This window comes from Mesocricetus auratus, unplaced genomic scaffold (genome assembly GCF_017639785.1).
Source record: "Mesocricetus auratus isolate SY011 unplaced genomic scaffold, BCM_Maur_2.0 Super-Scaffold_100004, whole genome shotgun sequence".
NCBI lineage: Eukaryota > Metazoa > Chordata > Mammalia > Rodentia > Cricetidae > Mesocricetus > Mesocricetus auratus.
In genome coordinates this window covers 99,243,436-99,270,840 of record NW_024429189.1, presented here as the reverse complement: position 1 = coordinate 99,270,840, position 27,405 = coordinate 99,243,436, and the positions used below count along the sequence as shown (strand labels likewise).

The 27,405-nt window shown below is 43.8% G+C and overlaps 1 protein-coding gene, 1 long non-coding RNA gene and 1 pseudogene across 3 annotated transcripts in view; 1 reads left to right on the top strand and 2 right to left on the bottom strand.

The window, feature by feature from the left end:
• LOC106021012 overlaps positions 1-7,132 on the top strand; it is a 52,777-nt gene extending 45,645 nt beyond the window's left edge. The window contains exon 4 of the long non-coding RNA XR_001196384.3: positions 2,840-7,132. This is a non-coding gene — a long non-coding RNA (uncharacterized LOC106021012). The remainder of the gene's footprint in view (positions 1-2,839) is intronic.
• Shld1 (shieldin complex subunit 1) overlaps positions 1-27,405 on the bottom strand; it is a 63,212-nt gene that overhangs the window by 11,543 nt on the left and 24,264 nt on the right. The window lies entirely within an intron of this gene.
• Positions 21,573-21,672, bottom strand: LOC121140579 (annotated as a pseudogene).

The following is a 27,405-nucleotide window of genomic DNA, read 5'->3' as shown; positions in this document are numbered from 1 at the left end:
TGCAGGAACACCACGGGCAATGGCTTCAGAAAGAGCCCCAGAACTAAGGCGGTGAGAGCACGTGCCAGATAATGAAGTCTTGTCCATGCTGAACAGCCTTGTCCTTCAGAGTGGGTGGCTGGGAGGTGATGAGACCTGGAGAGGGAGGGCATTTGGGGGATCCTGAGCCACTGGGGACATACCCTCAAAGGACATTTAGAACCCTGGCCTCTTACTGCTTTTCTACTTCCCGACTCAGGTTGTAAATGGTTTGTCTCGCCATGTACTTTCACCATGGAACACCACCCCTGCCAGAGTCCCAAATCAACAGGACCACCTCATCTTGCACTGGAATCTCCAGAACTATTTTTTTCTTCTTAACTTAGTTGCTCAGATATCTGTTACAAGGATGCAAAGCCGACTAATACAAATCTCACGAAAACCCTATGAGGAAAGTTGAGTGTTCTGAGTGTTTGCAATCAACAGGTATCACTGTAGCTACTTTAAGAAAACAAACAAGCTGGTTGAGACAGTTGACGACATTATTGAGAGAGCAGCAGAAAGACCACAGGCTGACCTCTAGGAATGACTCCTTGACCACTCAGCACAGCTGGACAGTCAATGGGGCTTCTGCTTCATTGCTAGGAACCTAAAGAATTCAGAAGCTGCTGTTACAGATGTTGGCTCCAAACTCTCACAGCTGCTACAACAACCACAAAGCTTCCCAGTGAGGAAGCTGTGTGCTGACTCGGGAAGTGCTCAATTACAGCACTAATCCAGAACCATGCAAACTCTGCTCTTATTCACACCCACTCCAAACCAAACTCTCATACACCATTTCTCTTCCCATGTACTCTAGGTATGAATTCAGAGGCTTACGGGGATATGTCAGACTGAAAGATCTTAGTTTGCACTAGGAACACGAGCCATAGGTGTTCTGGAAGTGGAAAGTTTGTACACTCTTTGAAACAAGAAATTGTGCTACAAGGGAACAGGTAGAAAGTGGGTTAACACACTCACAGATGATAAAAATCAAGACACAGAACTTAAGAATTTATCCAGTTCTCCACACAGCTCAGGGGCCATGGAGGAAGAGGGGCAGAAAGATTGGAAAAGTCAGAGAATAGGGGAACTGAAGCAGAAATGTGTCTTCAGGCATTACAGGACTACTACACGCATGTGTTCACAGCAGCTGGAGTTGCCTACACAAGATTGAGCCAGTTAACATTTCAGCATGTAGTGGGAAGGGCTCATGAGCCTCTACTGCTAACTGAGGAGCTACTGATGGCTTCTGGAGGAGAAAGAGTCAGCTTTCTTAAGAGTGTGGTCTCTGGTAGTTTGACCATGCCCTAGTGAATGGCCCCACTTGCCAAAGTACATTGTGGTAGCTCATATGCTTGAATGCTTGGTCCCCGGTCAGTGGCATTGTTTGGGAAGGATTAAGAGGGGTGGCCTTGTTAGAAGAGGTGTGTCACTGGAGGCAGGCTTGAGGTTTCAAAAGACTCCCACCCTTCCCAGTATGCCCTCTCCTCCTCCTGCTTCCTATCTGTAGTGGGTTGCTAAACTATAATTGCGCCATCTTCTGAAAATATTCCTAAGAAAACTCTAAATGCCCAAACCATCTTGGGCAACTGGTCCCTGATCATTTAGACCAGCCATAAATCCCTACACAATATGTGCCTGACCTCAAGGTTATAAGAATGACCTGACTTCTTTTTTTTTTTTTTTTTTGGTTTTTCAAGACAGGGTTTCTCTGTGCCTTTGGAGGCTGTCCTGGAACTCACTTTGTAGATCAGGCTGGCCTCGAACTCACAGAGATTCGCCTGCCTCTGCCTCCCCAGTGCTGGGATTAAAGGCTTGAGCCACCAATGCCCGGCATGACCTGACTTCTTAACTGCTATGTTTCTACTTCTGTGAGCAATGCTTGCTTGCTGCAGATATTCAGAGTTGCCTTTCTATATACATCACAATTGCAGTTACGCCTTTTAAAAGCTCAAACAAATTGGAGGTCAAGGCTGCTTCTCACTGCTCTGCTTGGACAGCCCCACCATTGGCATATAAAGACTCCATTTGACTTATTCAGGCCTTTTGGGAGTTTTCCTCTTCAGGTACCCATAATATCTGGACGTTCCACTGAAATTCTTGAGAAGACTCCCAGTGCCTGAGGTGCAGCTCCTCCTAGGCAAGGGTAAGGGTTGCCAGTCCTAGGGGAGGCCACAAAGATGACATTCCTTGGCCCTCACCAACTTGCCTCCTTTAGGACCTCTAGAGATAAATAATACCTAGGATTCAGGTTAAAGATAAACCTATGTTCCAGGTTTTTATTCTGTCTGGGGTGGCAATCAGAAAAAGCTGGATGCAGCGTGAGAATTCCAGGGTCTGGATTGTGGCAAGGACAACAGCACACATGCTCAGGATCTGGTTTGTCCTGGTTGGTCACTGATTTGTGTCCTATATTTGTTGGATTTGTTGTCACTGTCTCTGTCCCTTGTCTGTGTTTCTGTGCTCACATTAATCTTTTCCAATTGCAGGCGGACAGGGAACCTTGCTATTGCTCTCTCTTGTTACATGAGTGTCACCTCAGAGTTGCCTGCTCTGTTGGCTTCTAGACCCTACTACTCCTATAGCAGTTTCAGCAGGCAGCTTCTTTACACCCTCCCAGGCCTCCAGCTGCTCCTGGCTGCCTCCCCCCATAGCTAGCTCTGTCTCCCTGTCCCGCCTGGAGCTTGTTCTGTCTCTCTTGCCCATCCTCTTACTCTGCTCCTGGCTGCCTTGTAGCGATCACTGTCTCTCAGCTCTCCTGTAATTGACTCTGTCTCGATCCGTGGGTAACTGCTTGTCTCTCCTCATCTCCCCCTAGGAGCCGTCTGCTCTGTCTCTGTCCGTCTCATTGGTTGCTGGAATCTACTGCTTCTCTAAGCCCTCCTGGGGGTGCATGTACCTGATGGGTTCAAGTAAATAGCAACCATGTGGCTTTTGGTCATCTTGGCCGATGACCTCATCAAGATGGAAGCAACCATGTGGCTGGCAGCCGTCTTTACTAAGTTTAAAGAGAGAGCATGTCATGTGATCTTACCACCATCTTAAGGTGGTCACATGGTATAAACCAATTAAAGCAACATCCATAAAACTTCTTAGTCCTACTGAACCCTCTGCTTGTCAAAATATCTGCTTTTTTAGACTAAGGAGGCAACAGCAGGTCTCCAAGATAATTTGGATTAGGATGGATTTTTATATGATGATTTTTGTCCTGAGAGTAAAACCTGAAGATAAAACCATGAACAAGGTTTTATGAAAAATAGGGCTTGAAAATAACACGTTTGATGAACAAGGTATTAAAGCCGCACCCATATGCTTTTATATGCAAGGGTTAAAAAATGAAAATAGGAAGCTTTGCAGGTGAGAGAATGCAGGGAACTCCTTTACCTTTGTAATGTTCTTCAGGGCCAACACTGACGATATGTTAGAGATGTGAATAAAAGGCTTTCAGTGATTTCTATTCCTCCATCAAGGCAGCATAAATGAAGTTTTGATTTACTGTGTTCAGTAACTCTTTGCTCTTTTGAAAAAGGCTGAGTTACTGAGGGAAGCACAGAAATAAAAAAAGTCTTTTAAAGAAGCCAAGGAAATATTTATGTAAATGGTTGCATAATTATGGAAATATTTAGTAAATCTATCTAGGCCAATGAATAGTTTCCCAGAAGGAAAAATTATTATCCTTGGAAATGCCAGTGTGAAGAACAGATCTTCTGGATGTCAGCTTTCTCTCAGAATAGTGTCATGGATGAACTAGAATGCTTGTCCTTAAATGTCCTCAAAATGTCTGCAAATGTCACTGGTAGATACATGCAGCAATTCTAGTAATTTTGCCAATTCTAGTGTTCACTATAATTAGAGAGTTGTAGCCAGATACATATCTGAGCTAATAGAATGCACCGACCCAGAGAACCAGGCCACATGGAAAAGGTCAAGGCAGGAAGTGCTACCAGAGCAGAACCAAGTACGTAAGAAGAAGCTATCTTACAGGAGAAATCAGCCCAGGTCACCTCCAGGAAAGCAGGGACAGGGTTATCTCATAATTAGAAAGCCAGAGGAAGAAAAAAAAAAAGAAAGCCAGATGGTTCAGGTTTGTCTCCTTTGTATTTCCTGGGGGCACAAAATATCCTTGAAGTCATCCACATTGAACCCGCAGAGAGCCTGGGATCTGATGTCTTGGAGTTGCATCTCTAGGATCCTTGTGTTAAACCTCCACACTGTTTAAAACAGAAACAGAAATTCATTTAGCCAGATGGATTCCTGGCCATTCACAGGTGTCTCTGTGTCCATTGGGAGAACAGAGAAGAGCAGGAAACAGAGACGCTTTAGTTTAACAGTTTTACTTAAAAAAGTAAATAACTATTCCTCCTTCCTTCTCTGGACCCCTTTTCCTTTTCTTTCTTTTGTGCATCAGCCAAGGCCTTCCTGGTGGGAACAGTTGAGCCCATTCCACCTCCTGACTTAGGACTGCTTGCCTTTGGCCAGCTTTTGAGGCCAACCTGACAGTTACTAGCAGGGACTGGCATCCCTAGTGGGGTCTTCTGACTACAAATATGACTTAGGGAAGAGCAGCAGAGGCTTAATTTCATGACCCAGGGTCTTGCCAGGGGTTTGCACAGACTAAGATGCCAGGCATCAGTATCATTCTAGGTGAAGGATAACAGAGACTCAAGGAGCTGATGAATGAGCTATGATGAGAAGGGACAAAAAAGGAGTCAGGAATGTGGGGAGGGATATGAGAGACTAAAGAGTTAGGGCCACAGCTGTGAGTATCAGACACTGAGATACTAAGTGTTTCAACTGAGGGGAAAATGCAATAAAATAAAATATTCCTACCTTGTGGTACAGCAAGACATTGGCCTAAGTAATCTGGCAAAGAGCCTATAGAGCAGTGGTTCTCAACTTTCCTAATGCTGCTACCCTTTAATACAGTTCCTCATGTTGTGGTGACTGCCAAACACGAAATTATTTTTGTTATTACTACATAACTGTAAATTTGCTACTGTTATGAATTGTGATGTAAATATCTGGTATGTGACCCACAGGTTGAGAGCCACTGTTACAGACTCTCTCCTTGGCAAAGGTCTCCTCAGGCTAATGAAACTGACTTGTAGATGTATGTCTAACCACTTACGTTTTTGCTAATTTTTTAAAGCTTTAGCTGTTTATATAAACTGAGTCATATAAGAAACCATGATATTCTGTAAGGGTACACTATGAAAGAATCAGAAAAGTGAAGTTTCCAGCCTCTGATTTAAAGTTTTATTTTGATTCCAAACAATCTTCAATTCAAAATTTTAAGGCTGAAATTAACAGAAATAAAACTATAAAATCCTAATGTTGTAAAAGCTACTAATTTGTTTGTAAACTGTTAAGGAAAATTAAGACATGAAAGTTAATGGTTAGTCATGTTTTTTTTTTTTTTTTTTGTCTTGTTTTACAACAAGGTCTCTTCTGTGTAGCTCTGGCTGTTCTGGAACCAGCTGTGTAGACCAGGCTGTCCTTGAACTCACAAAGATCCACCTGCTTCTGCCTCCCAAGTGCTGGGATTAAAGACATGCACCACCACTGCCTCGCTAGGTCAGTCATCTTATAACTGATCAATTCTTTAATGTCCTCAGAACTATGCTTGTAGTCATGGTAAACACAAATGTAATTCATTTACAGAGACAAGCTTTACCTCTGTATATGTTTTCAAGGTTACGTCAGAAGCAGGTAATTGAAAACAGTAAAGTTAGCCAGTTGGTGGTGACCCACGCCTTTAATTCTAGCACTTGGGAGGCATAGGCACGTGGATCTCTGAGTCCGATCCCAGTTTGGTCTACAGAGCTAGTTCCAGGACAGCTAGGGCTGCTACACAGAGAAACCTTGACTTAAAAAAAAAAAAAAGGGCTTCCTCTGATAGGCAAAAATATCAACTTCTGTAGCAGCAGCTAAGGGTCCTCCAAAAAAAAATGGGCAGCAACAGACTCAACCGGAAGCTTACTTCAAGTGTGACAATGCTGACCACTGGGCAATAAACTGTTCCATGCCTCTCCCATTGTCATGGCCCTGCACAGCATTGTTGGGCTGATTCCTTTATTCTGCCTTGCCAAGATGGGTCAGTTCTCCCAAGTTCCTCCTCCACAGGAAAAAAAAGTCTCTCAGACCGTTAGGTCCCGCAGCCAAAGGCTGATACTGCTGACTTGGGTGACAGCTTGAGACTTAAAGCTGTCCTGTGTGACAGCAAGAGACTGATGACCTCTGCCATCGAGATCACCATGGAGGAGCAAGGCTGGCTGTCCAGGTGATGGTTACGGTAAGTCTCTGTCATTGCAATTGATACGGAGAGCATTTGACTTAAACTTACTTCTCAGATCTCTATGAGGGTGTCGCTAGCAAGCTGTGGCTTTATCAGTTTAGGGGCAGCAAGTCAACCTCAGCCAGCTCTTCCACACAAGGCTGCAGCTGCCTGGTCAGGCCATTTCACATGAGAAAAGCACAACTTGCTTTTCCTAGAGCCAGCAGTCCTGCTGAGAAAGGCAGACTCACAGACAGGTTCGCCTTGCCAACAGGCTTCACATTGAAAAAGATAACAGGTGTCAATGTGACTGACTTAATCAACCAACTATGCTTCATGTTAATGGTTGGATGAAAACAATGTTTAAAGTTTATTTAAGTTATGAGGGTCTAAGAAAATGATTTAAGGTATATAAATACCAGTTTCGAGGATCTACAGAAATGGTTAAAGGTATGTAATGCAAGTTATAATCTCTGAAGAAATGACTTAAGGTATGCGAAAAATAATACTTTAAAATGATACACAATGGAGTTCTAGCTTTGGTAAAACACTGGCTACTATTTATTATGGTCATATTTAGCTCAAAATTTCCAATTCCTTTGGTTATTTTCTAAATGTGGACTTAAAAATGCTTCTCCCTAGGACTGGAGAGATGGCTCAGAGGTTAAGAGAACTGGCTGCTCTTCCAGAGGTCCTGAGTTCAGTTCCCAGTAACCACACAGTGGCTCACAACCATCAATAATGAGATCTGGTGTCCTCTTCTGACATGTAGGCTATGCTTACAGAGCACTGTATCATAATAAATAAACAAACAAACAAATAAATCTTTAAAAAGTGCTTCTCACTGTGCTGAAAACATCTGTCATATATATGGATATATATGTAGATATATTTCCAGGCCTCTGAACAGAGGAGAGAGTGTTCATGTTCTTAACCCAGAAGTATTCTTTTAGTCTCCAGCTTCTGTCACAGCTCAAAGGTGTGAGTCTACTCCAGCTGTTTGCAGGCTCTTGTTAACTGCTTTTTCTACAATGAGGATTTCAGAGCAGACTGCAAACAGTAGCAATGCTACATATCTAAAATTTTTATCTGTTTTTGTAAATTTTTAAAAATTCACAAATACTTCAGGAAGTCACAACTTGAATTTACTTGTCACAGGTCAGACTCCAGATAGGTACTGTCCTTCCTACTCTTAAGTTCCTTAACTTTACCCCCTGTCCCACATGCCTAGTCTATATGTGTCCCAGTAGATTTCCAGTCAGCCGGCAGACACTATCCAGGAATCAGCTGTGGCCTGCAAACTGCTTCCCAAAAGCCTGCAACAAACACACCAGCCCAAGTGGCCCTGCAGAACGGGAGAGCCCCGGACTTGCTAAAAGCTGATGGAAAGCAGTCCAGCCAATGTCATTGCTCTGTCTCTTCATGTTGGGTCAGTGAACCAGAGGCTTCTGAAGCATATTCCCCACCACTGCCTGAATCCTTCCCTTCCCAGTGGTTGACCAGCATTCTCCTTCCTGAGTCCCAACACTGATCTTCTCATTTCGGCTGAGAAGCAGTTATAGAAGAGAGTATGTTGCCCCTTATCCTCAGCAAAGGTTGGAATGCTAGGTCCAAAGGAAACTGGTCCACCCACCAAAAGGACTCACTTCCCTGATTTCTGGTAGAAGGGACAAATGACAACCCGTGGTGCCTTTTAGCATACACAAGCTCATGCTTGCCTCCAGGCTCCTTCAGAATCACAAGTACCTGTTGAGTATCAGAGTTACAAAAACTTACAGAAAGGGCTATCAAGATGGGAGCTGGAACCTGATTAAATAAATAGCTTACTTCACAGTTAACCAAGTTTTTACCTGGGTAGAGAAAGTGTTTACTTTTTTCTGTCTTGTTATTTTATGCATCCTAATGCTAATTTGTGGATGTCACTGTCTACTCCTTTGTATTCCCCCTGGCCAACCAGAAGAAAAAGACACTATAGATACCAAGGGCCCTAAAATGAAACTCCCTACACTATGACTTGATGATTTGGTTTATTTTCCAAAAACCAGCATAAATGTAGTGGACTGCTGAGAAAATGTTTGATTAGACATGAGAAGTTACAAATTATAAGTCTGCCCGTTTGGAGAAGGTAAATGTTTGCTAAAGATTATACACATGGAAAACATACATCATCAAATGTAAAGTAATTAAAAAACCCAATTTAGTATGGCAGCTTTACTCAATTTTAATAAAGCTACAGCCTCAACAACTATGAGTCACAGTCCAATCTGTCTCCACGGCACAGAGAAATGACAAATGTCTTTAGCATGACTTTCATGAGGTAAACCTCAGTTAATTACTCCCAAAGTAAGTGGACACAGACTTGGTTCAGTAAATGAGGCTGGCCTCCACATTCATTCACATGCTGGAGAAACTTCCTAGTAACCAAACACGGATCAAACTGTTACAGGGACAGGTGCCCATAAGAAGGGCCATCAAGAGGCGTATTTTAATTAATAACAGATTTTTAGTTTTATTGACATAGTGATTGCTTGTAAATTTTGAAAGAAGAGACTAAGAGTCTTATACTGAAAAGCAATGGCTCCCCATCCCTTCTGCATCCCCATAGTCACCACTTCAACTTACTGCTTTAGTTTTTCCGATTTTTGTGTCTAATGAGTGTTCTCAAGGCAACACAACAGTTTTGGGCATCACTTGTTCATCCCCTACTCTGGTAGGGAAGAACTTGAGCCTCAGGCAGAGGGGACAGCATCCCTTTCCCATTTTCTAAGTATGGTCACATCAATTTCATTAATGTAATACAATGTAATGTAATACAAAAATTGATCACTTGAACATTCTTGTTTCTCTTCTGTATTTGTTTGTTGTGATTTTAGACAAGGTCTCACTATGCAGCCCCAGCTAACCTGAAGCTCACTGTGTAGACCAGGCTGGCTTGGAACCCACCTGTCTCCAGCTCCCAAGTCCTGGGAGTGAAGGTGTTTGTGCTGGGTTTGTCTGCTGTGTTTATAGCTAACTAAACTGCCCTAATCCTGTAATAACCTCTCAGTACAATTTCCATCTGTTAAGTGACTGGGATAAACCCTCACTTCCTCAGTTCCTGCCCCCACCCTAGAACCTTCTACCCCTTTGCTCCAAACTGCTTGATTCTCTGCCCCTTTCTGGTTTTGGTGTTTGTTTTCGTTTGCAGATTTCTCTGTCTCCTTAGTTGCTTCTGCTTCTTTCACATTCCTCGTTGGTCACCACAGCTCTATATTTTCTATAGAGGACTTCCTTGAATAGCTGTCTGTATTGGGGCAGTATTAAAATGCTAACTGGAAGCTGTCACAAAGATAGATATTCCCACCAGCTGACCAGCCAGATAGGAAGGGATCCTCTTTCTGGAGAGAACACTTAACCAGAGACCAAAATACAAGGAGTGGGGAGCAGAGTAAGGAACAGGTCAGGCAGGTTACAGACAGAGGGAAGGCAAAGCTAACTGTGGACTCCAGGGGTTTGGTTTTGTTGAGACATGGTCTCATATAGTCCAGGCTGGCCCTGAACTCCTGACCTTCCTGCTGGGATCACAGGAATTCATCACTCCAGTTTTGATCAATGGGGTCTTTTTTGGTTTTGGTTTTTTTAATTACCATCATCCTTCCTACCACACTCTGTAGGTGTTTTCATAAACTTTGTAAAGAGAAAAAGCTATTTCACTCAAAATGTTAGGAAAATCAGAATGCAACCCAGTGGGGTGAGCTTGGGAGGTTTTTGTGCCTGTATCACCAGACAGATGGCCCCTTTCCTAGTTCTCTGATAAACAAGCGGGTATTATAATACTTACAGAGTTGGAGGGGATGACATACAATATCCCCTGCAGGTCTGTCTCCTCGGTGTCTAGGACAGAGGAGTGCCTCAGGTGGAGTTTCAAGAGGGAAGACTTGGGGAGAGGGGGTGCAGTCAGTTGGGTGGTGGTCAGTGGCTCTACAAAGTGGACATGATAAAGATGCCAGAGCAAGCTGCTTCCCCTCTCCATGTTTAAAGAAAATCTTTGCTTTTGCTCTCTCAGTACACACTCCATTATACCACTCACTTAGATGATGTTGTTCAGGGTTGCAAGTTACAATGTCACAATGAAATCCCATCTGCACACTAAACCATTGAAACAACAACAAAATGCCAGTATGGGAGCAGGGCTGGACGCCCAGCCCGGGCAAGGCATAGATTTGATTTCCAGCACTGACTGGGAAAAAGGCTCTTGGCTCCATGGCTTCTTCCAAGAAGTCAGTAGAAAAGATTTAGATTAAAAACAAGGGCTGGAGAGATGGCTCAGTGGTTAAGAGCACTGACTGCCCATCCAGAGGAGCTGGGTTCATTTCCCAACACCCACATGTCAGCTCACAACTATCTGCAACTCCAGTTCCAGGGGACCTGACACCCATGGCAAAGCACCAAGGCATATAAAATTGAAAATATAAATTAATTTTTAAAAGATTGTAATAAAAACAATAGCCGGGCAGTGGTGGCGCATGCCTTTAATCCCAGCATGGGGGGGGGGCAGAGGCAGAGGCAGGCAGATCTCTGTGAGTTCGAGACCAGCCTGGTCTACAAGAGCTAATTCCAGGACAGCCTCCAAAGCCACAGAAAAACCCTGCCTTGAAAAAAACCAAAAACAAACAAACAACAACAAAAACAATAGCAAGCAGAATGGGTTCTATTATGATGAATTATATATCTTTTTGCTTTTTACATTTATTTATTTAGGGAGACACATGTCATGCCCCACATGTGTATGTGTGTGCACATGTCATGCCCCAATGTGTATGCAAAGTACAACTTGTACAGCTCCTCCCCCTCCACGAGGGCTCTAGAGGTTGAACAGCAATGGCCACTGAGCTATCTCGCCAGACCTCTGTCTTTTCTTTGGAGAATGTTATAGATACTAGCCAAGGTAATCTCAAGAATTAAAAAGTGGCTTGGAGCTAGAATTATGTATTACAGTGTATTGACTTTTGAAGAATTCAAATGCTTGAATCCCGATCTCAGTAAAATCCTGTGTGTGGAGAAAGGAAAATAGAGTTTGTGATATTCGGGGTCCACTTAACTTTAGAAAGAAGAGCTGGAGCCAGGAGGTGGTGGCTCACACTTTTAATCCCAGCACTTGGGAGAGAGGCAGGCTGATCTTTGAGTTTCCAACCAGCCTGGTCTACAGAGTATCAGGACAGCCAGGGCTATTACACAGAGAAACCCTATCTCAAACGGTCCCTCCCCATAAAAGAAGAAAAGAAAGTGGAGTTGGGCATGGTGGGCACAGGCTTGTAAATCCAGAACTCAGGAGGCAATGGTGAAAAGATTGTGAGTTTAAGGCTAGCCTGGGCTACTTAGGAACTACATGCATGCATGCACACATGCACACATGCTCGAAAGACATGAAGACAGAAGGTGAAGAATTGGACAGAGGCACAAGAGCAATGGTATAATAGGAAATGCAAAAAGAGAAAAGCCAACAAAATAGAACAGGAATTCCCCACTGTGTAGAAAGATTATGAGTGTTGATCTTTCTCTTTTGGCCTTTTGCATATTTGCTGATCTTTTACAATGAGCATGCAAACCAGAAAACTTTGAAAGAGAGACTGATTGACTCACAGAGAGAGGTGTCAAGGGGATTAATCAAATCGAGACTGAGAAAAGGCAGCAATAGAGCTAGGCCTATTTCTTCAAAGTCAACAGTCAATCACTTGTCAGATGTTCAGTGGGTGCCCACAAAGTCTGACCTTGGATGGAGAAATTACAAGCGAGGCAATTGGCTTCAACAAACTCCCAGTCACAAAATAAATGAGAAATGAAAAAAAGCTAGCGCACTGCTGGCTGTTCAACTTTGTTCTTTTTCCAGAGGCCCTAATCACAGGCTGGAGAGCCTGGAGACAGAGGTGCCAGGGCGAATTCGCAGAACTAAATGGGTGTGGACACAGACCTGTAATCCCAGCACTTGGGAAGGGAGACAGGAGGATCAGGAGTTCAAGGTCCCCTTGACTATAGAGCAAGTTTGAGACCAGCCTGGGCTACATGAGACCTTAGCTTAAACACTAAACCAAGACTCTGGAGTTAGTCAAATGAAATAAAAACTTAGATAAGTTCTTGGGATTCTGAAAGAGTTACATGGCCTCTTTCACTCTTGGCAGAGCATAAAGTTCCATCTGGAGACAGTGCAAGCCCCTTCACATTACACAAGCAAACCTTAAGTGGTCACGGAACTGCAGAGCCTGGCTTTACCTCATGAAACAGCACAAAGCACCTGGAGTCAAGCACAGCCCTTTCTAAGTGACCCCACTGCTACATTTTCAGTGACTGCTTTTAAAAACTTCTATTAAACGATTATATATATAATCCTATCCTGATGTGGGTACTTGGAAAGGAACTTGGATCTTCTGCAAGAGGGTCAGGTGCTTTTAACCCAGAGCCATCTATCACTACAGACTGCTGTCTTTCTGACTTACAAACAGAAAGTCGCACAGGATGTGCTCTCTGGGGTCTGTGACAGTCATTGGTGTTGTGTACTGTGACAATGTGTACATTTTCAATGATGAATCTAAACTGTAGAGAACCACCACTGATGTCCATTTCAGCTGTGGCAGCTTCTGGGTAGTTTTCTATGATCGTTATCATTAGTGCTATTGACTGTCAGTGGAGTATTTCTATGAACATGGGTGCGTTCCTTTTAGGGAACTACCTGGCAGCAGAAGTGCTGTGCTCCAGGGTACACACATGCTCAGCTTTTAGAGATACTGCACCCAAGGAGGGTAGCTTTTTTGTGAACTAAGGGCTGGCTCTTCTCCTGCCTGAATCTTAACAATGCTATTTTATGTCAGGACTTGGACAAATCTGATTCTCCATCATCCAGGATTAGCAGCACACAGACCATTACCTTAAAAGTATTACCCGGAAGAGGCAGTGAGACAACCTGACTCTCTTCTCTGGAGTCCGTGTGAAAGTAGGAGAGACGGGACTCTACACGCTTGTCCTCTGACCTCCACAAGCACGCCATGTGCCACGTGTGTTCTCCCTCCATGCCCTACTTACACACACACACACACACACACACACACACACACACACACACAAATAATAAGTCTTAAATTAATAAATAAAACAAATATCTTCAAGCCAGGCATGGTGGCTCATGTTTGCACCCAAGAGGCTGAAGTACAAGGACCACCAAGAGTCCATGGCCAGATTGAACTAGTGAGTTCCAGGTCACATTGGCTAGAGTAGGACGCTGCCTCAAAAAATAAAAACAAAAAACAAAACAAACGAATACACAAAAAACAAAAACACAGAACAAAACAAGCAACAACAGTCATCTTCACAGATATTGCTTATTTTCTTTCCCTAGACAAGAGGCCATTGATCAAGAAGGGCAGGAGGATTAATACTGCAGTTAAGAGCAAATTATTACAAAGGACAGGCTGCTGAGTAAAACACAACACGTAATTACAATTAACTCAAAGTAAATCAAATGATCCACATAAACCCAGCACTCACTGGCAAACTAATGAAAGACAATTAGACAGGTTGAGTTTTTAATAGGGTCTGCTACAAACACCACACAGCTCGGCCTAGGTGACCAGGCAGACAAGAGGCAATTAGTCTGTGGCAGATGCACCAGTGAAAGCCGCTGCAATGGGGCACCAGAGTCAATCTTCCCGGCTCATTAGGACCATCTGCTCGTTTTACTTTTCCAGATTTTCACTTTATGTAATCCTCCTTAGTCCCTTCAAGCTAATTGCCTTTTGCTTTTCTATTTGATCAGTATCTTTTCCTAATATGCTCAGTTTATGAGCTTCATAGGGCTCTGCTATCTCAAAGTGTGTGTTCAATTTCCTTTCCAGAGGCTTTTTTCAGGATATTAGGCCTGGGGAAACAACAGATGAAAAGATTACTGGGCCATGCAGGGCTTAAATAAATCAAGGATTCGAGGCTGTGTTGCTGCTTCCTGTTTCTCAAGGTAATCTTCTTTCAGGTTATTAAACATTGTTTGTGACCTTTAAAAAGAATTGCCCTTAGTCATTAATAATAAAATCTGTCACAACAGCAATATAAAATAATGTCCATTTTCAATGATAAGACCTAAAGCCTATTTACATACATTCAAAATTACTAAATAGGCTTGAGGTGACCCAAATGATAACCAAATATATTTTACTTAGCATCACAAATTAAGAAACTACAATAAAACCAGGCGTGATATTGCACGCCTTTAATCCCAGGACTCGGGAAGCAGAGGCAGGTGGATCTCTGAGTTCCAGGTCAGGCTGGACTATAGAGTGATTTCCAGGACAGCCTGGGCTGCACAAAGAAAACCTGTCTCGAAAAACCAAAAGAAACTAATTACAATAGACAGATGAGGATGGAGAGACGGCTCAGTGGATAAGGGTGCTTGCCGGGAAAGTCTGGTGACCTAAGTTCAATCCCTGGAACTGGGATAGGACCAGTTCCAAAGGTTATCCTATGACCTCCACATGTGTGTCACAGAACACATGCACGTGCACAGACACACACACACCAAAGAAAATAATTTTTCAAAAAGACAAATAGGAACTATAAATGAAAATACTTAGGAATGACTTGCTGTTCTAAGACCTGGAGATTGCATGACAAGCAAACACAAAAATGGCTGCCCCCATACCCTCTGGAAAGATCTAGAGGGGATATGGTATAAATTAAATGTGGATGTTAGGGAGGGATATGAAGACTAGCCTACTCACACAGACATTCAATACAGTTAGTGAGTAAGAAAAATGCTGGAAACCCTACTGTTCTTAAGCATCAGTCTCATTCTTAGCTATGTAAAGAGTGCTTGCTATATATCTCCAGTGTCATTTCACTTCTAACCTTCTTTATGTTTGGGAAGTCCACCTGCCCACTTATTCAGGAACCTTTGGGGTACCATAAAGGAATGTATAGAAGTATGGTTGTCTGTCCACAAGTGGATGATCTAATATAGGGTAGCAGTTCCCAGAAAGACCAGCAAGGTCAACACATGAACTATACCTAGTGAGGTCGTAAATGTCATTTGGCTATCCTGGTACCTGACTGGAGGAGGGGAGCAAGTGCAGAAATGAGACAGGTTGGGGCGGTTATTCTCAACATTTCTCCAGACTAAAAAGGTAGGGAATTCTGGGAATAGAAACAGACATGGAAGATGAAAGAGATCCAGAGGTCAGGGTATAGTAGGTGAGCAGCCCACAGACCAGCAGAGTTGTAGGAGAGACACAAGGATCCCCCCTCCCAAACAGTCTGGCTGCTGTGCAGACTGTTAAAGTGAAGTCACCTGGGAAAACCTCGCTATCCTACACAAACTCTGCCTCAGAGACAAGAAAGAACTGTACATGGGCAGCTGAGTAGCAGTCATTCTCATAATAACCATACCCAAGGAAATTGCTGGAGACGGGAGGACGGGGGTTCAAAGCCAGCCTCAGCTGCATGGAAGATTCAAAGCCATCCTCAGCTGCATAGGAGGTTCAAAGTCATCCTCAGCTGCATAGAAGATTCAAAGCCAGCTTCATCAATATAGGAGGTTCAAAGCCAGCCTCAGTTGCATGGAACTCTCTCAAAACAGACAAATATACAAATTATGATTAGCTTTGCTATACACCCATGGTTAAGTGTGTATAAGGAACCTCATAACACTAAGAAATATTAAAAACAGCTACTCAACAAGGAAGGACAGCTGAAGCTGTAGATAAAATGGTAATTTTTCCTGTAGGAACTCAACAATGAAGAGTTGAATTTTGTCACTAGCTACATATAATAAATGGCTTGACTCCAGACCAACAAGAGAATTAAAAGAAAAACCTAGACGACGGGAAAAAGGAACTTGCAGCCAGTACACAGCCACAGACAGCAGAGAAAATCCTCCTTGCAGCCAGTACACAGCCACAGACAACAGAGAAAATCCTCCTTGCTGCCAGATGGCCTCTGGCTGCCATCTCACCCTCTGAGGTGTGGCCAGGCTATGAGTAGCACTTCCTTCCTCCAGGCCCAGGCTCCTTCTGGGTGCCCCTTCAAGTCCCCCCCCATCAGTTCATAATAGCCAGTGTTTGAGATGCAGATCTCTGAAATGCTAATTAGTAATTTGTTTAAGGTCTCTTGCAGCAGATAAACTCATGATAACAGCGCTCTGTTAATCAAGGACTACTTGTGATGTAACAGCCCCATGGCACATTCTATTTGTTTCAAATGGCATCTTGCCATTTAAAGGCATCCTAGGCTGCCTTTGAGCCCAGTGAGCATGCCTATGAATATCAGAAACAATGTCCCTATTAAATGCTTAAGGAGAAAGACAGGAAGGAAAACTGTTGCCTAGTCACAACCATAGCTTTCTCATTTGCACCATGGCCTGCCAAATGTGCCGGCTCAGCCAAGATTGTAATGAGGAATCTAGTAATGAGCTCTTGGAAACATTGCCAGGAGCCTTTGCCTCCTAGTGGGCATGAGATAACAGTGCTGGCTGTACTGACGGCCTGACCACACATGGCTCTCCCAGAATGGCCTCATCCTGTGTCCCAGGCACAGTAGACAGGACTGGGGGGAACAGTCTATTTCTGCATTGTTCACTCACCATCAAAGGCATGTTACTATGACTACATGAACACTCAGCTTTTATGTGCAAAAGGGCAGCTGGCAGGTAACTCTTGTCAGTCAGTGATGACCCACATATTCACTTGAACAGGAGCCAAGAAAAACAGGTGCAAGCTGTTGATTTGTTTTAAAGGAACACACCTCAATAAGGTACTTTCCAAGGAAATGATTAGGCAGGCATTCCTGTGATTTTCAAGGAACGCTAACATCTCCAGTGACTGCTACAGCATCTACACAACCCACAAGAATAAAATCACTGTAGATCTGAAGAACAATGTCACTATGAGGGTACGGAAAGGCCATCAAAATTTAGAGATCCCCAAACAAACCAGAGAAAGCAAACCTCAATGTCTATGGTTGAAAACTGGGCATTTGGGGAGGGGGAGAGAGGCTCAGCAGTTAGAAGTGGTTCCTGCTCAACCCTGAGTTTGAGGGCTGCAGTCAGATCCCAGCACCCATGGCAGTTCACAGAAAACTAGACATTTTGTTGTTAAAATGTTCTAGAAAGTCTCCTTCAAAACGAACCCTTAGCCAGGGTGGTGGTGGCTCAGGCCTTTAATCTTAGCATTCGAGCAGCAGTGACAACTGGTAAACAGTGAGTATCAGGCCAGCCAAGCTACACAGTGACACCCTCCCTGCCTAAAAAACAAAATAAGTAAAACAAAAGAGAAAGGCCCGCCTTCTGATGACAAGGCAGGCACCCAGGAAGTCTGCTTCTCAGTCTGCCTCTCCACACTGACTGTGCCAGTGCAGCTCTGTCCTGTGGTTGGGGCTTTTCCTGGCGACTTCGGTTATGGTTGTTGGAGAGGACAGAAGGCATTTACTTCTTGCTCTGTCCATCACGAGCACTAGCTCTAAGATGATTTCCCTAGTCACAGTCCACTGTGTGAACTTTAACTAAGAGCTAGACTGTATTTCCAAGGTTTTCTATGGGGGTTGGGGAGCATGTCTTGTAAGGAATGTGGTCAGAAATGACATGTGCCCTGAAAGCCATGGCCCATTAAAGCTATCTTGCCCACTTCCCCATTGTCCTTCTTGTTTTGATTTCATGAATAATGACAAGGCCAGGGAGCCACATGATGGAAGGAACCTGGGTTCCCAAGGGGCTGCTTAGAGGAAAGCCCCCTTGCTGACCTGATCACCTGCCTAGGAGGTTTACACAGTCAAGAAATAAATTTCCTTTCTTTTTTTTTAAAGAATGGGGTACCCTCAGGAAAATGGGAATCAGTCTACCACAAGATCCAGCAATTCCACTCTTAGGCATATACCCAAAAGATGCACATTCATACAACAAGGACATCTGTTCCACCATGTTCATAGCAGCATTATTTGTAATAGCCAGAACCTGTAAGCAACCTAGATGCCCTTCAACTGAAGAGTGTATAGAGAAAATGTGGTACACAATGGAGTACTATTCAGAGGAAAAAAACAATGGAATCTTGAAATTTGCAGGCAAATGGATGGCACTAGAGGAAACCATCCTGAGTGAGGTAACCCAGTCACAAAAAGAGAAACATGGTATGCTCTCACTCATTTATGGATTTTAGACATGAATCAGGGGAGTGCCAGCATACAATCCCACTGCCAGAGAGTCTAGGAAACAGAATCTTCATCCAGCGACCAATGAAAGAAGAGGCAGATACCCATAGACAAACACTGAACTGAATTCCTGGAATCCAGTGACAGAAAGGGAGAACTAATGGGAAAAGGAGTTAAGAGTGGGCTGGTTTAACCCACAGAAACAGTTGACCTGAACAAGGGGGAACTCTTGGACCCCGGATTGATGGCTGTGTGGAAATCATGGGACTGACTCAGACCCCCTGAATGTGGGTGTCAGTGAGGAGGCCTAAGTAATCTATGGGGGCTTGGGTAGTATTTACCCCTGGCATACAAATAGACTTTGAGTGCCCATGCCACAATGAGGGATGTTCTCTCAGCCGGGACTCTTGGGGGAGGGCCTAGGCCCTGCTCTGGATGACATGACAGTCACTGGAGATCCACCATGGAGGGCCTCACCCTCCCTGGGGATTGGAGTGGAGATTGGGTGGGTGACTGAGGGACCTGGTGGGGAGTGCGGGGGAGGAGGGGAGGGAGAGGGAGCTGGGATTGACATGTGAAACAAGCTTGTTTCTAACTAAAAAAAAAAGAAGAAAGAAAAAAAAAGCCAAAGTAAATCACACACACACAAAGAGTGGGGTGGGGTGCACTGGGGGGACAGCTCAGTGGTGAAGAGCACTTGCTTGTTGCTCTTCAGAGGCCACAAATCTATCCCAAGTACCCATACTGGGCAGCTCATAACTGCTTGTAACTCCAGCTCCAGGGAAACTGACACCATCTTCTGGCTTCTGTGGATACTGTCATATACATGAAATCGATTCTAGTACACACACACACCAAAATAAAAATAAATCAATAAAAATTAAGTATGATATCTAAACTCTATTCCTAGGAAACTTACTGTCTTAGTTACTGTTCCATTGCTGTGAAGAAATATGATCAAGGCAGTTTATACAAGGAAGCATTTAGTTGGGAGCTTGGTCACAGTTTCAGAGGGTGAGCCCATGATCATAACAGCAGGGAGAATGGCGACAGGTAGGGAATCATAGCAGTGGAGCAGTAGCTGAGAGCTCACATCTGATTGTAGGCAGAGAGAGTCAGCTTGAGACTCAGTGACACACCTCCGCCAACAAGGCCACACCTCCTAGTCCTTTCCAACAGTTTACTAACTGGGGAACCAAGCATTCCCACATATGAGCCTCTGGGGGCCATTCTCATTCAAACCACCTACTTATCAAGGAACAATACAATATGTCATCTAAAGAAGCTTGCAGCTGACAGCCTAGGAATCTCCTAATGGGGCTGGGGACACAGGTCAGTCAGTACAGTGCTTGCCTTGCAGTCATGAGGAGCTGATTAAAATCCTCAGAACCAACTCAAAGACGCCGGGTGAGTACGCACTTGTAATCCCCGTGCTGGGAAGTTGGAGACAGGAGTGCTGCTGAAGCTCACTGGTCAGCTAATCTAGCCTAAATCTTGAGCTCCGAGCCAACGAGAGACCCTGTCTCAGAGGACCTGGACAGGATTTCTACTGCCCCGCACACAGGTGTACATGTACTCATCCACATACATAAATACACACATAAATACACACAATTTTAAAAAAATCTACTAACAGATTTCTCTGAACATACATTCTAGAAAAAAGTCAGAACTATGGGAACAGCAAAAAGAAATGGCTGCTAGAGGCTGAAGTTGAGGGAGAGGACAGGAAGGGTGAATGGGCAGAGGAAAGATTCCCAAGATGACAAAGCTCCTCTGGGTGACCTGCTGTGTCTGATGTGAAATACCTCCTGTAGGCCCTGTGTCTAAAGGCCTGATGCTCCGCTGGTAGCAAGTGCTGTTCTGGATGGTTGTGGGTACTCACACACTCTCAACTGGGAGAAACAGTTACGAGGGGACTTGCTGGCCTCTGGAGGTTATCCTGGCCCTCTGGATCTCCTCTCTCTACCTCATTCCTTGTGAAGAACAGCCTTCGCCACAGCGTCCTGCTTTCTATGAGGATATAATCAAGCTCATAGGCCCAAGCAACCATGGACAGAAACCTCTCAAATCATGAGCCACAATAAACCCTTCCCCCTTTGAAATTCTTTTTGATTGTCACAGTAAAGAAAAAGTTTAACTAACATAATGGTCACAGTGGTTGAAATAACCAACGTTACATGTGTCCAAGTCCGAGGCTGTGTCACACCTAGGGAACACACCTGTGACCTATGCACTTTGCCGACTGTAAAAAGCATGCCACTGTGGGAGCACTGTACACGTGTGAGGGAGCATGCACATGGGAAATCTCTGTGCTTCCAATTGTGTTATGAACTTAAAGTGCTCTAAAACCAAAGCACTCTTATTTTTATTTTTTAAATTCATCAAATAAAGACAATAGATTAATAATAGTCTTGGCAAAGAGCCACTAGGCTGTTAGAAAAGTCCATCTCTGTTTCCTTTAGTTAAATTGGCATTGCCATGATGGGAATGTTCTTCATGAGTCACCCAAATGTGGTGGCCACCAGCCCATGTACTCTTGGAGCACTTGAAATACAGCCACTGTGACTAAAGCCTTGAATTTCAGGTTTAAATGGCCTTATATAAGTGGTGGATACCTTACTGGATAGACTTCACCAGAACCTCATGGTTCTCCACCTCAGAATGGAAACTACATGACCCAAATTCTATTTCTGAGTCCTGGCATACAGCATATCTTTTACATTACCAATCTCTAAAATTCAGGAAAGAGGCAACACTTGGTACTTCAGCATCTTCTGGCAGGAATAGCAAGCAGACTGATACAGGGTAAAATAGAATAATTATGTGAATGGCTATTTAGTATGTATGCATTTCAGAGAAATTTTCTTTAAGTGCTGCCCAAATAGCTTTACTGTTTAGTGGCAACACGGTATGAGAAGACATTCTTGACGTGGACGCGAGGAAGGGCAAAGGCACTTTAACTCCAGCAAGTGGCGTGGCAAAACCATGCTTGACAATGGGTTCCTGTGCCAACAACGTCTGTAATGCAGAATGCTTATTGTCTTATCAGAGGAGATATTTTTGAAACAAAAATTTAAAAAGCTAAAAAACTTAATACAGAGTTAAAGTGTATTTTTTCAGATATATGGAATGTTTCATTAATTTGCATGGCTTGCTCAGGGGCCATACTAATATCTGTACTGTTCCAGTTTTAGTATACATGCTGCCAAAATGAGCACTATTCTGTTTCAAAACTTTCTGAGGAGCTGGTGAAATAGCTAAGATGGTTGAGGAACCTGCTTCCAGTCTGATGACCCAAGTTCAACACCTGCCACTCACACAATGGAAGGAGAGAATTGCCTTCCCCAGGTAGTCTTTGGACCTCCTACATACATACATGCATACCACAAGTAAAGAGAAATGTATTAAAACTCTTTTAAAAAGTCACTTACTGAAATACATACACATCATTATGATAATTTGAAAGATAGATTGCAGATTGTTCTTAAAAAGTCACAAAGGGGTAACATATAATGTGAAAACTCAGGGCTGGAGAGATGGCTCAGCAGTTAAGGGCACTGGCTGCTCTTCCAGGGGACCTGAGTTTACAACGCCCACACCAGGTGGCTTACAACTGTCTATAACATCAGTCACAAGGGATCCAACCCTCTTCTTGCCTTTGTGGGCACCAAGTACACACAGTACATAGATGAACACATAGGCAAAACATCCATATAGAGAAAATCAAATGTAAAAAGGAGGAGGAGGATTAAAAGTCAGCAGGAATACTTTAGACTGTCTGGCAAAACCAACAAAACAAAAACAATCACAAACCCCGAGTCAATCAGCAAGGGCTAAGGAGGGGACTGAGTTGTAGGTTGGTGACAAAGAGGCAGGAAAGAGAACTGGACAAGAGCAGAGACCACTCACTATGATGGCAGGAGGCAGGTGGGGCCAGGTGGCAAGAAAGGAGAAAGGTGTTTCATTTTTCTGGATAAAATGGGAAGAAAGCAGAACCCTAGGAAACTCACAACAGAGCTTCCTCTAGAGCTGAAAACAGCCAGTCTCAGACTGGACAAGGCAGGGTGCCAGAGCCCAGCGGGAGCCCAGCCCACATCCTGAGACCTAGCCAGCTAAAAGCAACTCTGCATCCAGGAGGGAGCAAAAGAGGCCACATCTACAGAAAAAAAGCAGCAGGAAGAGAAATGCCTTAAAAGCAAAGCCATTGATCCATTCAAGGGTTTCTAGAGAACCCTACCTCCTTGATGAGAAAAATACTAATTCCTCAGTGGAAAAATAAACCAAGAGAAAACTCACACCTCTCCCCTTCCTTTGGTTTGTAGCTTCTGGTGTTTTTATTAAATTTGTGTTTTAAAAAAATTCTTTTAGAGCTGGGCAGTGGTGGCACACGCATTTAATCCCAGCACTTGGGAGGCAGAGGCAGGTGGGTCTCTGTGAGTTCGAGACCAGCCTGGTCTACAAGACCTACTTGTTTCTGCCTTCCAAGTGCAGGTATTAAAGGAGAGTGCCACAACACCTGGCCTAAATTCTGATTTTTTTTAATCAACCCAATACCTGTGTAACTATTTTATAAAGGGAATCTTATTCCTTTAGCTACACACACCCCTAGATCTCATCTCATACCCACTGCCTTCCATGGTTTCTCAGGTATGCCCACAAAGGGTTAACAGCTCTTGTAGTTCCTGGCATCTGAAGTCAAGAAGGATTCACTGATTGATTATCATTTATTTATTTATTTTGTGTGTGAGGTCAGAGGACAATGTTATGACATCATTTTCTTCTCCTATGTGGGTTCTGGGAATTGAATTCCAATTGTGAGGCTTAGTGGCAAGCACCTTTGCCTGCCTGAGCCATCTCCCTGGCCCTCAATTTACTTTCCTAGTACCAGACAAATTTGTCAGGATATGTGAAAGCTCTTTCCTTAGAAAACAAAATTTTATATATATCATTAAAAGGCAACAAAGAAAGGAGAAAAGGTGAGACACGCATTGTTTCACTTAATCCTCATAGCAATCATATAACTATCACATAGCAACTACATAACTATCACAAATGCTCATTCTACAGTTGAGAAAAGTATGGGCGAGAGTTACCATGGGTCACAGGCAAGAGAGGCAGTGGAATTTAAGTCTCCAGTTTCCAGACAAATCCATTTCTCTGTTATTCTGTTGCTGGTGGGTTAACAGCTCAGCATCAGTAAGTACCCTCTGTCAGAGAGATCAGCTCAGCATCAGTACCATAGGTGTCAGAGAGATGAGCTCAGCATCAGTAAGTACCCTCAGTGTCAGAGAGATGAGCTCAGCATCAGTACCCTCAGTATTAGAGAAGATTGTTTGTGGGAGGAATCTGCAGCAGCTGAGTTTTTGTCCAATTGTGACAAGAAGCCTTTCTAGAAGTGTTATAGCTAGTTTCTGTCAACTTGACACAAGCCAGGGTCATTTGAGAAGAGGAAAATTCAATGAGAAAATGCCTCTGTCAGACAGACCTATAGGCAAACCTTTGGGGCATTTTTTGACAAATAATTGAAATAGGATTTCTTGATTGATGAGGTGGGAGGGCCCAGACATGTGCATGCCACCCTTTGGCAAATGGTCCTGGAAGGACTTATAAAAGACATAAAGAAAGCAGGCCAAACAAGCCATGAGGGGCAACCCAATACCCCAGGCAGTGGTGCCATATGCCTTTAATGCCAGTACTCGGGAGGCAGTGACAGGAGGATTTCTACTGAGTAAATTCCAGGACAACCTCCAAAGCTACAAAGAAACCCTGTCTCCAAAAACAAAAAAAACAAAAAAAGAAAAAGAAAAAAAAAGAAAAATGAAATATACCCTTTCCTCCACAGGCTAGTTTTAGTCATGGTGTTTATCAGAGCAACAGGGAAGCTAACTAGGACAGAGAGCATGTGATTTCTATGTGGTGAGGACAGGCCTGCACTCTCAGATTCCCCTGTCCTGTGACCTACTGAGATCACAGAAGGAAGAGGCTCTGAGAGTTAAGGGGAATTATGAAAACCTCTGTCCCAAAACTGTCACAGAGACCACGGCCTGGGGCACTGCTCTAAGCTGCCATCTCTGTGTCTTTAATTAGAGGAGAAAACGTCCTTTCCTGCCTCTCTTCCTGCTTTTTGTGTGGATCAGTGCTCAGCGTTTATGTAAAGTGTATTGCAAATGAGCTGAAGTGAAAACGGCGCGTGTGATGTCTTGTCAGGTCATTGGGACTGCTTGGAGTTGGCTGTCCAGGTTCACAGTATAAGATGATCTTAAATGCCAGGACATCTGCAAAGCCAGGCGAGACTTAGATGATAAGCCCATGTGTCTGGTGGTGTAGCACTCCAAAAGCACAGGTCAGACAGAGCAGCTGTATACACCTACTGCCCACCTTCACCCTGCCCCCCAAACACATTTGCAATGGCCGTGAGGACAGTTTAGGACTTAAAGTCGCCGTAGATGACACAGGTGCAGGGGAATGCCCTCATTCACATGCACACAGGAAGTAATTATGTAGCTCCTGAAGGTCTTGCAGCTAATTGAAGTGATCCTGAGCTTGGAACACCTGTCTACTAATTGCCACCTCGATTAATCCCAGTGTCCACTGTTCCCTTAGCTATTCTGGGTCTAGGGTAGTCTCTTAATAAATAGTACATTCTTGACAAAAGCACAGTACAAAGATAGGCAAGAAAAACAAAAAAGACCAGAGTGACACTGAGACCTCAGTGTCTGGCACCAGTGTGAACAGCAGTAACTCTTTGTTCGGTGGGGAAGCCATCCTGAACACTGAAGAATGTTAACGACATACCAAATGCCAGTAGAACAGTCAAGGTTGTAATGACCAAAAGGACTGAGTCCCAACTGTGCCTGCTGAGAGCTGAGACTGCCCCTTCCTGAGTTCTCTACACAGCCCACCAGGTGGGGAGATGGATGCAGCTGTTGTAAAGGTCACAGAGAAGACTATCCCGGGCAGCTGTCCTGGACAGTTCCTGGGGTAGAGCGGCAGTGCTGTCGGGAGCAGGTTGGACTGTGGTACTGGAGGCTACCATGACCATGTGACAGCTATACCCTACCTGATGCTGATACTCACTTGTCTAACCACAGAACTGGGACATAACAGAAAATAGGAAACTTAGCTGTGAGCTTGGGGTAAGTTTAAGTCTAAAGATTTCCTTTCTTGTTCTGTGTGTGTGTGTGTGTGAGAGAGAGAGAGAGAGAGAGAGAGAGAGAGAGAGAGAGAGAGAGAGAGAGAGAGAGAGAAACAGAGAGAGAGAAACAGAGAGAGAGAGAGAGAAACAGAGAGAGAGAGAGAGAGAGAGAGAGAGAGAGAGAGAGAGAGAGAGAGAGAGAGAGAGAGAGAGAGAGAGAGAGAGAGAGAGAATGTATGTGTTTGAAACAGGGTTTCTCTGTGTAACAGGCTGTCCTGGAACTACCTTTGTAGACCAGAGATCCACCTGCCTCTTCCTCCCAAATACTGAGATTAAAGGTGTGTGTCACCACACCCAGCCGTCTAAGGATTTTCTTAATGACGACACATAGACAAATGTTCTCAGGAGTCACTCTGAACCAGTGACTCTCAACCTTTTAAATGTTGTGACTCTTTAATACAGTTTTTCACCCCACCATAAGATTACTTTGTTGCTATTTCATGACTCCAACTTTGTTACCGTTATGAATTGTGATGTAAATATGTGATATGCAGGATATCTAATATGCAACTCCCAAGGGTGTCATGACCCACAGGTTGAGAATTGCTGCTCTAAACTGTGGTTCCTATTCATTTAATGGAACTTCAAAGGTTCCCTTCTTTGTACAAACATGTGCAACCAGATCATTTCTATTTAGCTATACTGTTTAGTTCTTCAGTAATTTTTAAAAGCTGTCATTTTAATCGCTTATTAATACAATCTTGGAAAACGAAGACCGCCCCCAACACTTCTCACCTCCTCGCATGAGAAGCTGCTTTTGCAACTCCACCTCTGCAAGAGTCACTGAGTGTGCCACAGAGCTGTCCCTGTACCACAACAACTCAGAAACAAAAAACGCCTTAAGTTCCTGTGTGGGGTGTTAACTCAATGTTCTAAAACAAAAGTTTTCACCAGAATTAGCTCCTAACGAAACTGAATTCTAAACACACACACACACACACACACACACACACACACACACACACACACACACACACACACGGTTGTCTTCTAACCGCTCACCACCCTATTCTGTCTTTATTATTTTTATTAGGTATATGTGTTTATGGCTAGGGATATGGGGCTGTGTGCACAGGGGCCCATGGAACGAGAAGGGGCATCAGATCTGGAGCTGGAGTTCGGGTTCTGTGACATGGGGTCCTAGGAACTGACTCCAGTTCTCTGCATGAGCAGCAAGTTCTTAACTGCTAAGCCGTCTCTCCAGCCCCAGACCTTGTGTTCTGAGACAAGGTCTCCAAGCAAATGTGAAGCTTGACAAGTGTGCTAAGCTGGCTGGCTAATGAGCTCCAGGGGTCCACCTGGGTGGGGACCCTCGCGCTGGGATGACAAATGTGTTCAACTGCAGCTGGCTTTTATCTGGGTACTGGGGTTGTGACCCCAGCTCTCACCTGCATAACAGGCACTTTCCTGAGTAAGCCACTCCCTCGCCTTTTAGAGATAACTCACTCATCAGTCTAAGCTGACCTAGAACTTATGGGAATCCTCCTGCTTCAGCCTTTCAAGTACTTTTTTTTTAAAAAGTGTTTATGTCACATTTTTGAGAAGATCTTTTGCTAATTTTTAGGCTTTACATTTTTGGATAAAATCTGCTAAGTTGATAATACTTGACATACAGTAACAGAACTTTCAAATTTGACTCTACCAATGAAATGATAGGATAATCATTTACAATAATAATAATGATAAATAAAAACATTTAATCATCAAATGCATTGAGTGAGACACATGTATGAGGAGATCCAAGACTGTTAGTGAC